The sequence below is a fragment of the Oncorhynchus kisutch genome, unplaced genomic scaffold (assembly GCF_002021735.2).
Source record: "Oncorhynchus kisutch isolate 150728-3 unplaced genomic scaffold, Okis_V2 scaffold788, whole genome shotgun sequence".
NCBI lineage: Eukaryota > Metazoa > Chordata > Actinopteri > Salmoniformes > Salmonidae > Oncorhynchus > Oncorhynchus kisutch.
Genome location: NW_022262733.1, coordinates 89426 through 101518, shown reverse-complemented (window position 1 = coordinate 101518; position 12093 = coordinate 89426). Strand labels below are relative to the sequence as shown.

Here is a 12093-nt window from a genome sequence, read left to right as displayed (position 1 = left end):
TGTTTGTTAGGACATGTTGGAGTGTTTTGTTTGTTAGGACACGTTAGTGTTTTGTTTGTTAGGACACGTTAGTGTTGTTAGGGCATGTTAGTGTTTTGTTTGTTGGGACACGTTAGTGTTTTGTTTGTTGGGACACGTTAGTGTTTTGTTTGTTGGGACACGTTAGTGTTTTGTTTGTTAGGACATGTTGGAGTGTTTTGTTTGTTAGGACACGTTAGTGTTTTGTTTGTTAGGACACGTTAGTGTTAGGGCATGTTAGTGTTTTGTTTGTTGGGACACGTTAGTGTTTTGTTTGTTGGGACACGTTAGTGTTTTGTTTGTTGGGACACGTTAGTGTTTTGTTTGTTGGGACACTAGTGTTTTGTTTGTTGGGACACGTTAGTGTTTTGTTTGTTGGGACACGTTAGTGTTTTGTTTGTTGGGACACGTTAGTGTTTTGTTTGTTGCGACACGTTAGTGTTTTGTTTGTTGCGACACGTTAGTGTTTTGTTTGTTGGGACACGTTAGTGTTTGTTGGGACATGTTAGTGTTTTGTTTGTTGGGACACGTTAGTGTTTTGTTTGTTGGGACACGTTAGTGTTTTGTTTGTTGGGACACGTTAGTGTTTTGTTTGTTGGGACACGTTAGTGTTTTGTTTGTTGGGACACGTTAGTGTTTTGTTTGTTGGGACACGTTAGTGTTTGTTGGGACACGTTAGTGTTTTGTTTGTTGGGACACGTTAGTGTTTGTTGGGACACGTTAGTGTTTTGTTTGTTGGGACACGTTAGTGTTTGTTGGGACACGTTAGTGTTTTGTTTGTTGGGACACGTTAGTGTTTTGTTTGTTGGGACATGTTAGTGTTTTGTTTGTTGGGACACGTTAGTGTTTGTTGGGACACGTTAGTGTTTGTTAGGACACGTTAGTGTTTGTTTGTTGGGACATGTTAGTGTTTTGTTTGTTGGGACATGTTAGTGTTTTGTTTGTTGGGACACGTTAGTGTTTGTTGGGACACGTTAGTGTTTTGTTTGTTGGGACACGTTAGTGTTTGTTGGGACACGTTAGTGTTTGTTAGGACACGTTAGTGTTTTGTTTGTTGGGACATGTTAGTGTTTTGTTTGTTGGGACACGTTAGTGTTTTGTTTGTTAGGACACGTTAGTGTTTTGTTTGTTGGGACATGTTAGTGTTTTGTTTGTTGGGACACGTTAGTGTTTTGTTTGTTAGGACACGTTAGTGTTTTGTTTGTTGGGACATGTTAGTGTTTGTTGGGACACGTTAGTGTTTGTTGGGACACGTTAGTGTTTTGTTTGTTGGGACATGTTAGTGTTTGTTGGGACACGTTAGTGTTTTGTTTGTTGGGACACGTCAGTGTTTGTTGGGACACGTTAGTGTTTGTTGGGACACGTTAGTGTTTTGTTTGTTGGGACATGTTAGTGTTTTGTTTGTTGGGACACGTTAGTGTTTTGTTTGTTAGGACACGTTAGTGTTTTGTTTGTTGGGACATGTTAGTGTTTTGTTTGTTGGGACACGTTAGTGTTTTGTTTGTTAGGACACGTTAGTGTTTTGTTTGTTGGGACATGTTAGTGTTTGTTGGGACACGTTAGTGTTTGTTGGGACACGTTAGTGTTTTGTTTGTTGGGACATGTTAGTGTTTTGTTTGTTGGGACATGTTAGTGTTTTGTTTGTTGGGACACGTCAGTGTTTGTTGGGACACGTTAGTGTTTTGTTTGTTGGGACACGTTAGTGTTTGTTGGGACATGTTAGTGTTTGTTGGGACACGTTAGTGTTTTGTTTGTTGGGACATGTTAGTGTTTTGTTTGTTGGGACACGTTAGTGTTTTGTTTGTTAGGACACTTTAGTGTTTTGTTTGTTGGGACATGTTAGTGTTTTGTTTGTTGGGACATGTTAGTGTTTTGTTTGTTAGGACACGTTAGTGTTTAGTTTTTTAGGACACGTTAGTGTTTTTTTGGTTAGGACATGTTAGTGTTTTGTTTGTTAGGACATGTTAGTGTTTTGTTTGTTAGGACACGTTAGAGTGTTTTGTTTGTTGGGACACGTTAGTGTTTTGTTTGTTGGGACATGTTAGTGTTTTGTTTTTTAGGACAAGTTAGTGTTTTGTTTGTTAGGACATGTTAGTGTTTTGTTTGTTAGGACATGTTGGAGTGTTTTGTTTGTTGGGACACGTTAGTGTTTTGTTTGGGACACGTTAGTGTTTTGTTTGTTGGGACATGTTGGAGTGTTTTGTACAGATATCATGCTTGCAAACAAATTCTAGAGTTCACAAACCATATTAATATTAGATTGCCTTTTTTAAAATAAATAATGTCTATTTAACGATGTTATGAAGGTAATTTCCTTAGTAGTTGATGTCAGAGGTCATTATGTGGGGGAAGTGGGTGTTCAGGATGATAGATGAGTTTCCCCTCTAGTAATTACCAGGATCCCCCCCCCCCCCCCCCCCCCCCCCTAATTGTATGAGGAAAATCACCACTTCCCAAAACGGAAGCAAACGGGATGGAACAGGGAGTGACCTCTGTGAATTTGTCCAATAAAAACTCATTGTCGTTGCAAGACATTTTTACTACGGTGTGCACAAATGAATACATCCCAGGTTAGTCCCTCCCCGTTCTGGCCTGTTGGCCTCCGTTTGGTTCCTAGTGAATACCACCCACTTGTAGTCCACAGTCTATTCCTCTAATGGTGTTACAGTCCACATGTTACCCTAATGGAAGGTTAAAGCTGGGTTGTTTGACCTGGGTGGGACGTCATTGTAATTAAGAATTTGTTCTTAACTGACTTGCCTAGTTAAATAAAGGTAAAATTAAAAAAATCCAGACGTTGTAAAAATCTGGCATGTGTCTGTAATGTAGTGAGGCAGGAACTCGACCAATGGCCTGGTAATCTGTTCCTAGATCTGTTGGTAAAAGTCAATCCTTTGCTGTAAACTCATGTTGCGTAAGGTAAAGGTTGACTTTTGCACTTGGAGACAATTGTTTTTATCGTCCTAACGTGCCGCATGGAGAGCTGGACGATCAATATCGAGTGCTACTAAAATCGTGTATCTCCGTTGTGGGGGTTTAGATTCAGATCTCTTCGGGTTTACGGTAATGAGGAGCCTACTCCACGATGACGTCATCGTTAGATGAAAGCTAGTGGGTCCCGCCCATCGGGACTCGCACTGAAACGAACAGAGAAACAAACCCAGCTTCACTGCTGTCGTGTACTTCACATGTCCTGTCTATTCTCCCAAATAACTATTTTGTTGTGAGAAAAGGTTACGAATTGATTGATTCCAATCTCAGACTTTAGGGAGTCAGTTTGTATCCATTACCTGCTGCTCGACCTCAAAAGGAAAGTGTTTTTGTTTCCTCCACGGAAAAGTTCGGAAAAGGTGAGTGGTGACTCGCTTCACTTCAAAGCCTTGCGCAAACATGATTGATTCATTAACGCCATTCATATAATGAGTACAGCATTTATCGTACAGCATTTATAAACAGTTACGCTATTAGCCTACATTACAGTTACGCTATTAGCCTACATTACAGTTACGCTATTAGCCTACATTATTGACAGTCGAATGAAAATAATTGCAGTCGCTCGATACAATCAAAATAACTGTAGTTGGCTATTTTACTATAGCTGTTTCATAATTAAGTCTAAATCATACCCATTAATTATTAACTGATGGGGATTCAAAACGAAGTGAAGCATATTTTTTTATTTAAATATTTGTAGTTGGAAGTTAGGGCGGGAGTGGGTTGCGTGGGGGCGGGTAGTTTAGGGGGGGAGGGGGTTTGCGTGTGTGTTAAGAGTCAGACTGGTGTAAATCCCAGTTTTCTTCTGTTCAGTGTTGTCAATATGAGTGGTTCTAGAAGGCTAGTGTTCTGTTGTCAACATGAATGGATCTAGAAGGCTAGTGTTCTGTTGTCAATATGAATGGTTCTAGAAGGCTAGTGTTCTGTTGCCAATATGAATGGTTAAGAAAGGCTAGTGTTCTGTTGTCAATATGAATGGTTCTAGAAGGCTAGTCTTCTGTTGTCAATATGAATGGTTCTAGAAGGCTAGTGTTCTGTTGCCAATATGAATGGTTCTAGAAGGCTAGTGTTCTGTTGTCAATATGAATGGTTCTAGAAGGCTAGTGTTCTGTTGTCAATATGAATGGTTCTAGAAGGCTAGTGTTCTGTTGTCAATATGATTGGTTCTAGAAGGCTAGTGTTCTGTTGCCAATATGAATGGTTCTAGAAGGCTAGTGTTCTGTTGTCAATATGAATGGTTCTAGAAGGCTAGTGTTCTGTTGTCAATATGATTGGTTCTAGAAGGCTAGTGTTCTGTTGTCAATATGAATGGTTCTAGAAGGCTAGTGTTCTGTTGTCAATATGAATGGTTCTAGAAGGCTAGTGTTCTGTTGTCAATATGAATGGTTCTAGAAGGCTAGTGTTCTGTAGACTAGTGTTCTGTGCTAATGGTCCCTAGTGGGCAATAAAACGAAAGTAGGAGGACAGAGAGGGTGATATTAGGAGGAGAGAGACGGAGAGGGAGGAGAGAGACAGAGAGGGCGGATATTAGGGATATTAGGTGGAGAGAGACAGAGAGGGCAGATATTAGGGATATTAGGTGGAGAGAGGGAGAAGAGAGACAGAGAGGGAGGATATTAGGGATATTAGGTGGAGAGAGACAGAGAGGGCAGATATTAGGGATATTAGGTGGAGAGAGGGAGGAGAGAGACGGAGAGAGAGGAGAGAGACAGAGAGGGCAGATATTAGGGATATTAGGTGGAGAGAGGGAGAAGAGACAGAGAGGGAGGATATTAGGGATATTAGGTGGAGAGAGACAGAGAGGGCAGATATTAGGGATATTAGGTGGAGAGAGGGAGGAGAGAGACTGAGAGAGAGGAGAGAGACAGAGAGGGCAGATATTAGGGATATTAGGTGGAGAGAGACAGAGAGGGAGAAGAGAGACAGAGAGGGAGGATATTAGGAGGAGAGAGACAGAGAGGGAGGATATTAGGAGGAGAGAGACCAATCCAAGGTCTGGGAATGGGGAAGTAGATGTGTCTACCACTCCAAGGTCTGGGAATGGGGAAGTAGATGTGTCTACCACTCCAAGGTCTGGGAATGGGGAAGTAGATGTGTCTACCACTCCAAGGTCTGGGAATGGGGAAGTAGATGTGTCTACCACTCCAAGGTCTGGGAATGGGGAAGTAGATGTGTCTCTACCACTCCAAGGTCTGGGAATGGGGAAGTAGATGTGTGTGTGGGAAGTTTCATAGAAATTGTGTTACTAGATACGTACAGTAAATCCTCTGTGTTTCTCTGGGTAAATGTGACCAGTCCTGTGGTGTGTGCCCTAAATGGCATCCTGAATGTTTGGGAATGTGATATCAGGAACCGTAATGTTTAGAAGCATCTTGTCGGAGTAGAAGTGTTTTGTTACTAAAGGTATTGAGTTACAATGTGGACGGACGGAAGACAGACAGTCAGACAGAGAGAGAGACATGAAGTCAGACAGACAGACAGAGACATGAAGTCAGACAGACAGACAGACAGACAGACAGACAGACAGACAGACAGACAGACAGACAGACAGACAGACAGACAGACAGACAGACAGACAGACAGACAGACAGTCAGACAGACAGTCAGACAGAGAGACAGACATGAAGTCAGACAGAGAGAGAGACATGAAGTCAGACAGAGAGAGAGACATGAAGTCAGACAGACAGACAGACATGAAGTCAGACAGACAGAGAGACATGAAGTCAGACAGTCAGACAGAGAGACATGAAGTCAGACAGACAGAGAGACATGAAGTCAGACAGACAGACAGAGAGACATGAAGTCAGACAGACAGACAGAGAGACATGAAGTCAGACAGACAGACAGACAGAGAGACATGAAGTCAGACAGACACAGTCAGACAGACAGAGAGACAGAGAGAGAGACATGAAGTCAGACAGAGAGAGAGACATGAAGTCAGACAGAGAGAGAGACATGAAGTCAGACAGTCAGAGAGACATGAAGTCAGACAGACAGACAGACAGAGAGACATGAAGTCAGACAGACAGACAGACAGAGAGACATGAAGTCAGACAGACAGACAGACAGACAGACAGAGAGACATGAAGTCAGACAGACAGAGAGACATGAAGTCAGACAGACAGAGAGAGACATGAAGTCAGACAGACAGAGAGAGACATGAAGTCAGACAGACAGAGAGAGACATGAAGTCAGACAGACAGAGAGAGACATGAAGTCAGAGAGACAGAGAGAGACATGAAGTCAGAGAGAGAGAGACATGAAGTCAGAGAGACAGAGAGAGACATGAAGTCAGAGAGACAGAGAGAGACATGAAGTCAGACAGACAGAGAGAGACATGAAGACAGACAGACAGACAGACAGACAGACAGACAGACAGACAGACAGACAGACAGACAGACAGTCATGAAGTCAGAGAGACAGACAGATAGTCATGAAGTCAGAGAGACAGTGTTAGTGTCTTTTCTGTGTTTTCTTAGAGAGCACTATGAGTTTGCTACTTCCCTCCAGACTCCCGCTGTGTGTGTTGTTGAAGAGGCACAAAGACATAGACACATTAGCTGTTACCCTCTCTGTTGTTGAACAGGCACAAAGACATAGACACATTAGCTGTTACCCGCTCTGTTGTTGACCAGGCACAAAGACATAGACACATTAGCTGTTACCCGCTCTGTTGTTGAAGAGGCACAAAGACATAGACACATTAGCTGTTACCCTCTCTGTTGTTGAAGAGGCACAAAGACATAGACACATTAGCTGTTACCCTCTCTGTTGTTGAAGAGACACATTAGCTGTTACCCTCTCTGTTGTTGACCAGGCACAAAGACATAGACACATTAGCTGTTACCCTCTCTGTTGTTGACCAGGCACAAAGACATAGACACATTAGCTGTTACCCTCTCTGTTGTTGAAGAGGCACAAAGACATAGACACATTAGCTGTTACCCTCTCTGTTGTTGAAGAGACACATTAGCTGTTACCCTCTCTGTTGTTGAAGAGGCACAAAGACATAGACACATTAGCTGTTACCCTCTCTGTTGTTGAAGAGACACATTAGCTGTTACCCTCTCTGTTGTTGAAGAGGCACAAAGACATAGACACATTAGCTGTTACCCTCTCTGTTGTTGACCAGGCACAAAGACATAGACACATTAGCTGTTACCCTCTCTGTTGTTGACCAGGCACAAAGACATAGACACATTAGCTGTTACCCTCTCTGTTGTTGAACAGGCACAAAGACATAGACACATTAGCTGTTAGCCTCTCTGTTGTTGAACAGGCACAAAGACATAGACACATTAGCTGTTAGCCTCTCTGTTGTTGAACAGACACAAAGACATAGACACATTAGCTGTTACCCTCTCTGTTGTTGACCAGGCACAAAGACATAGACACATTAGCTGTTACCCGCTCTGTTGTTGAAGAGGCACAAAGACATAGACACATTAGCTGTTACCCTCTCTGTTGTTGAAGAGGCACAAAGACATAGACACATTAGCTGTTACCCTCTCTGTTGTTGAAGAGACACATTAGCTGTTACCCTCTCTGTTGTTGACCAGGCACAAAGACATAGACACATTAGCTGTTACCCTCTCTGTTGTTGACCAGGCACAAAGACATAGACACATTAGCTGTTACCCTCTCTGTTGTTGAAGAGGCACAAAGACATAGACACATTAGCTGTTACCCTCTCTGTTGTTGAAGAGGCACAAAGACATAGACACATTAGCTGTTACCCTCTCTGTTGTTGAAGAGACACATTAGCTGTTACCCTCTCTGTTGTTGAAGAGGCACAAAGACATAGACACATTAGCTGTTACCCTCTCTGTTGTTGAAGAGACACATTAGCTGTTACCCTCTCTGTTGTTGAAGAGGCACAAAGACATAGACACATTAGCTGTTACCCTCTCTGTTGTTGACCAGGCACAAAGACATAGACACATTAGCTGTTACCCTCTCTGTTGTTGACCAGGCACAAAGACATAGACACATTAGCTGTTACCCTCTCTGTTGTTGAACAGGCACAAAGACATAGACACATTAGCTGTTACCCTCTCTGTTGTTGAACAGGCACAAAGACATAGACACATTAGCTGTTAGCCTCTCTGTTGTTGAACAGGCACAAAGACATAGACACATTAGCTGTTAGCCTCTCTGTTGTTGAACAGGCACAAAGACATAGACACATTAGCTGTTAGCCTCTCTGTTGTTGACCAGACACATTAGCTGTTAGCTTCTCTGTTGTTGACCAGACACATTAGCTGTTAGCCTCTCTGTTGTTGAACAGACACATTAGCTGTTAGCCTCTCTGTTGTTGACCAGACACATTAGCTGTTAGCCTCTCTGTTGTTGAACAGACACATTAGCTGTTAGCCTCTAGCTCCTGTCAGCCTGGCGATGGTGTTATGAAACTATTATCTATAGAGATGCATGATATATTGTGAACATATCGGTATCAGACGATATTAGCTAAAAAATGCCAATGTCGGTACATTGACGGCCCGGACGACGCTGGGCCAATTGTGCGCCGCCCTATGGGACTCCCAATCACGGCCGGATGTGATACAGCCTGGATTCAAACCAGGGACTGTAGTGACGCCTCTTGCTGCACGGAGATGCAGTGCCTTAGACCTCTGCGTACATGTGTGCATGCTAACTATTTAACTGTTCTAGAATGCTTAATATATACACAGGGTACCAGTACAGAGTCAATGATAACTTGGTTATATACACGGGGTACCAGTACAGAGTCAATGATAACCTGGTTATATACACAAGGTACCTAGTCAATGATAACTTGGCTATATACACGGGGTACCAGTAGCGAGTCAATGATAACTTGGTTGTATACACGGGGTACCAGTAGCGAGTCAATGATAACTTGGTTATATACACACGGGGTACCAGTAGCGAGTCAATGATAACTTGGCTATAAACACAAGGTACCTAGTCAATGATAACTTGGTTATATACACGGGGTACCAGTACCGAGTCAATGATAACTTGGTTATATACATGGGGTACCAGTAGCGAGTCAATGATAACTTGGTTATAAACACAAGGTACCTAGTCAATGATAACTTGGTTATATACACGGGGTACCAGTACCGAGTCAATGATAACTTGGTTATATACATGGGGTACCAGTAGCGAGTCAATGATAACTTGGGTATTTACACGGGGTACCAGTAGCGAGTCAATGATAACTTGGCTATATACACAGGGTACCAGTAGCGAGTCAATTATAACTTGGCTATATACACGGGGTACCAGTAGCGAGTCAATGATAACTTGGCTATATACACGGGGTACCAGTACAGAGTCAATGATAACTTGGTTATATACACACGGGGTACCAGTAGCGAGTCAATGATAACTTGGCTATATACACGGGGTACCAGTAGCGAGTCAATGATAACCTGGCTATATACACGGGGTACCAGTAGCGAGTCAATGATAACCTGGCTATATACACAGGGTACCAGTAGCGAGTCAATGATAACTTGGCTATATACACGGGGTACCAGTACAGAGTCAATGATAACTTGGCTATATACACGGGGTACCAGTACCGAGTCAATGATAACTTGGTTATATACACACGGGGTACCAGTAGCGAGTCAATGATAACTTGGCTATATACACGGGGTACCAGTACAGAGTCAATGATAACTTAGCTATATACACGGGGTACCAGTAGCGAGTCAATGATAACTTGGTTATATACACGGGGTACCAGTAGCGAGTCAATGATAACTTGGCTATATACACGGGGTACCAGTACAGAGTCAATGATAACTTAGCTATATACACGGGGTACCAGTAGCGAGTCAATGATAACTTGGTTATATACACGGGGTACCAGTAGCGAGTCAATGATAACTTGGCTATATACACGGGGTACCAGTACAGAGTCAATGATAACTTAGCTATATACAGGGGGTACCAGTAGCGAGTCAATGATAACTTGGTTATATACATGGGGTACCAGTAGCGAGTCAATGATAACTTGGCTATATACACGGGGTACCAGTAGCGAGTCAATGATAACTTGGCTATATACACGGGGTACCAGTAGCGAGTCAATGATAACTTGGCTATATACACGGGTTACCAGTAGCGAGTCAATGATAACTTGGCTGTATACACGGGGTACCAGTAGCGAGTCAATGATAACTTAGCTATATACACGGGGTACCAGTACATAGTCAATGATAACTTGGCTATATACACGGGGTACCAGTACAGAGTCAATGATAACTTAGCTATATACACGGGGTACCAGTAGCGAGTCAATGATAACTTGGTTATATACACGGGGTACCAGTAGCGAGTCAATGATAACTTGGCTATATACAGGGGGTACCAGTAGCGAGTCAATGATAACTTGGTTATATACACGGGGTACCAGTAGCGAGTCAATGATAACTTGGCTGTATACACGGGGTACCAGTACTCAGTCCATGGGCAGGGGTACGAGGTAGTAGAGGTACATGCACAGTGCATTCAGAAAGTGTTTACACCCCTTGACTTATTCCATGTTGTTGTGTTACAGCCTGAATTCAAAATGGATTACATTGATTGTATTTCTCACCTGTCTACACCCCATAATGACAAGGTAAAAACATTTTTATAGAAATGTTAGCAAATGTATTGAAAATGAAATACCATTTACATAAATATTCACAGCCCTGAGTCAATGCATGTTAGTGTTTCTGGGTGAGTCTCTAAGAGCTGTGAGTCTTTCTGGGTGAGTCTCTAAGAGCTGTGAGTCTTTCTGGGTAAGTCTCTAAGAGCTGTGAGTCTTTCTGGGTGAGGCTCTAAGAGCTGTGAGTCTTTCTGGGTGAGGCTCTAAGAGCTGTGAGTCCTTCTGGGTGAGTCTAAGAGCTGTGAGTCCTTCTGGGTGAGTCTCTAAGAGCTGTGAGTCCTTCTGGGTGAGTCTCTAAGAGCTGTGAGTCCTTCTGGGTGAGTCTCTAAGAGCTGTGAGTCCTTCTGTGTAAATCTAAGAGCTGTGAGTCTTTCTGGGTGAGTCTCTTAAGAGCTGTGAGTCTTTCTGGGTGGGTCTCTAAGAGCTGTGAGTCCTTCTGGGTGAGTCTCTAAGAGCTGTGAGTCTTTCTGGGTGAGTCTCTAAGAGCTGTGAGTCCTTCTGTGTAAATCTAAGAGCTGTGAGTCCTTCTGGGTGAGTCTCTAAGAGCTGTGAGTCCTTCTGGGTGAGTCTAAGAGCTGTGAGTCCTTCTGTGTAAATCTAAGAGCTGTGAGTCCTTCTGGGTGGGTCTCTAAGAGCTGTGAGTCCTTCTGGGTGAGTCTCTAAGAGCTGTGAGTCCTTCTGGGTGAGTCTAAGAGCTGTGAGTCCTTCTGTGTAAATCTAAGAGCTGTGAGTCCTTCTGGGTGGGTCTCTAAGAGCTGTGAGTCCTTCTGGGTGGGTCTCTAAGAGCTGTGAGTCTTTCTGGGTGAGTCTCTAAGAGCTGTGAGTCCTTCTGTGTAAATCTAAGAGCTGTGAGTCCTTCTGGGTGGGTCTCTAAGAGCTGTGAGTCCTTCTGGGTGGGTCTCTAAGAGCTGTGAGTCCTTCTGTGTAAATCTAAGAGCTGTGAGTCCTTCTGGGTGAGTCTCTAAGAGCTGTGAGTCCTTCTGGGTGGGTCTCTAAGAGCTGTGAGTCCTTCTGGGTGGGTCTCTAAGAGCTGTGAGTCTTTCTGGGTGAGTCTCTAAGAGCTGTGAGTCCTTCTGTGTAAATCTAAGAGCTGTGAGTCCTTCTGTGTAAATCTAAGAGCTGTGAGTCTTTCTGGGTGAGGCTCTAAGAGCTGTGAGTCTTTCTGGGTGAGTCTCTTAAGAGCTGTGAGTCTTTCTGGGTGGGTCTCTAAGAGCTGTGTGTCCTTCTGGGTGAGTCTCTAAGAGCTGTGAGTCTTTCTGGGTGAGTCTCTAAGAGCTGTGAGTCCTTCTGTGTAAATCTAAGAGCTGTGAGTCCTTCTGGGTGAGTCTCTAAGAGCTGTGAGTCCTTCTGGGTGAGTCTAAGAGCTGTGAGTCCTTCTGTGTAAATCTAAGAGCTGTGAGTCCTTCTGGGTGGGTCTCTAAGAGCTGTGAGTC

General features: G+C 43.4%; 1 protein-coding gene across 1 annotated transcript in view; it reads left to right on the top strand.

The window, feature by feature from the left end:
* Positions 1 to 2998: 2998 nt before the first annotated feature.
* Positions 2999 to 12093, top strand: part of LOC116362117 (calcium-regulated heat stable protein 1-like) — a 29167-nt gene continuing 20072 nt past the window's right edge. Inside the window, exon 1 of the mRNA XM_031816408.1 lies at positions 2999 to 3368. The gene's annotated coding sequence lies outside the window, so the exon portion shown is untranslated. The remainder of the gene's footprint in view (positions 3369 to 12093) is intronic.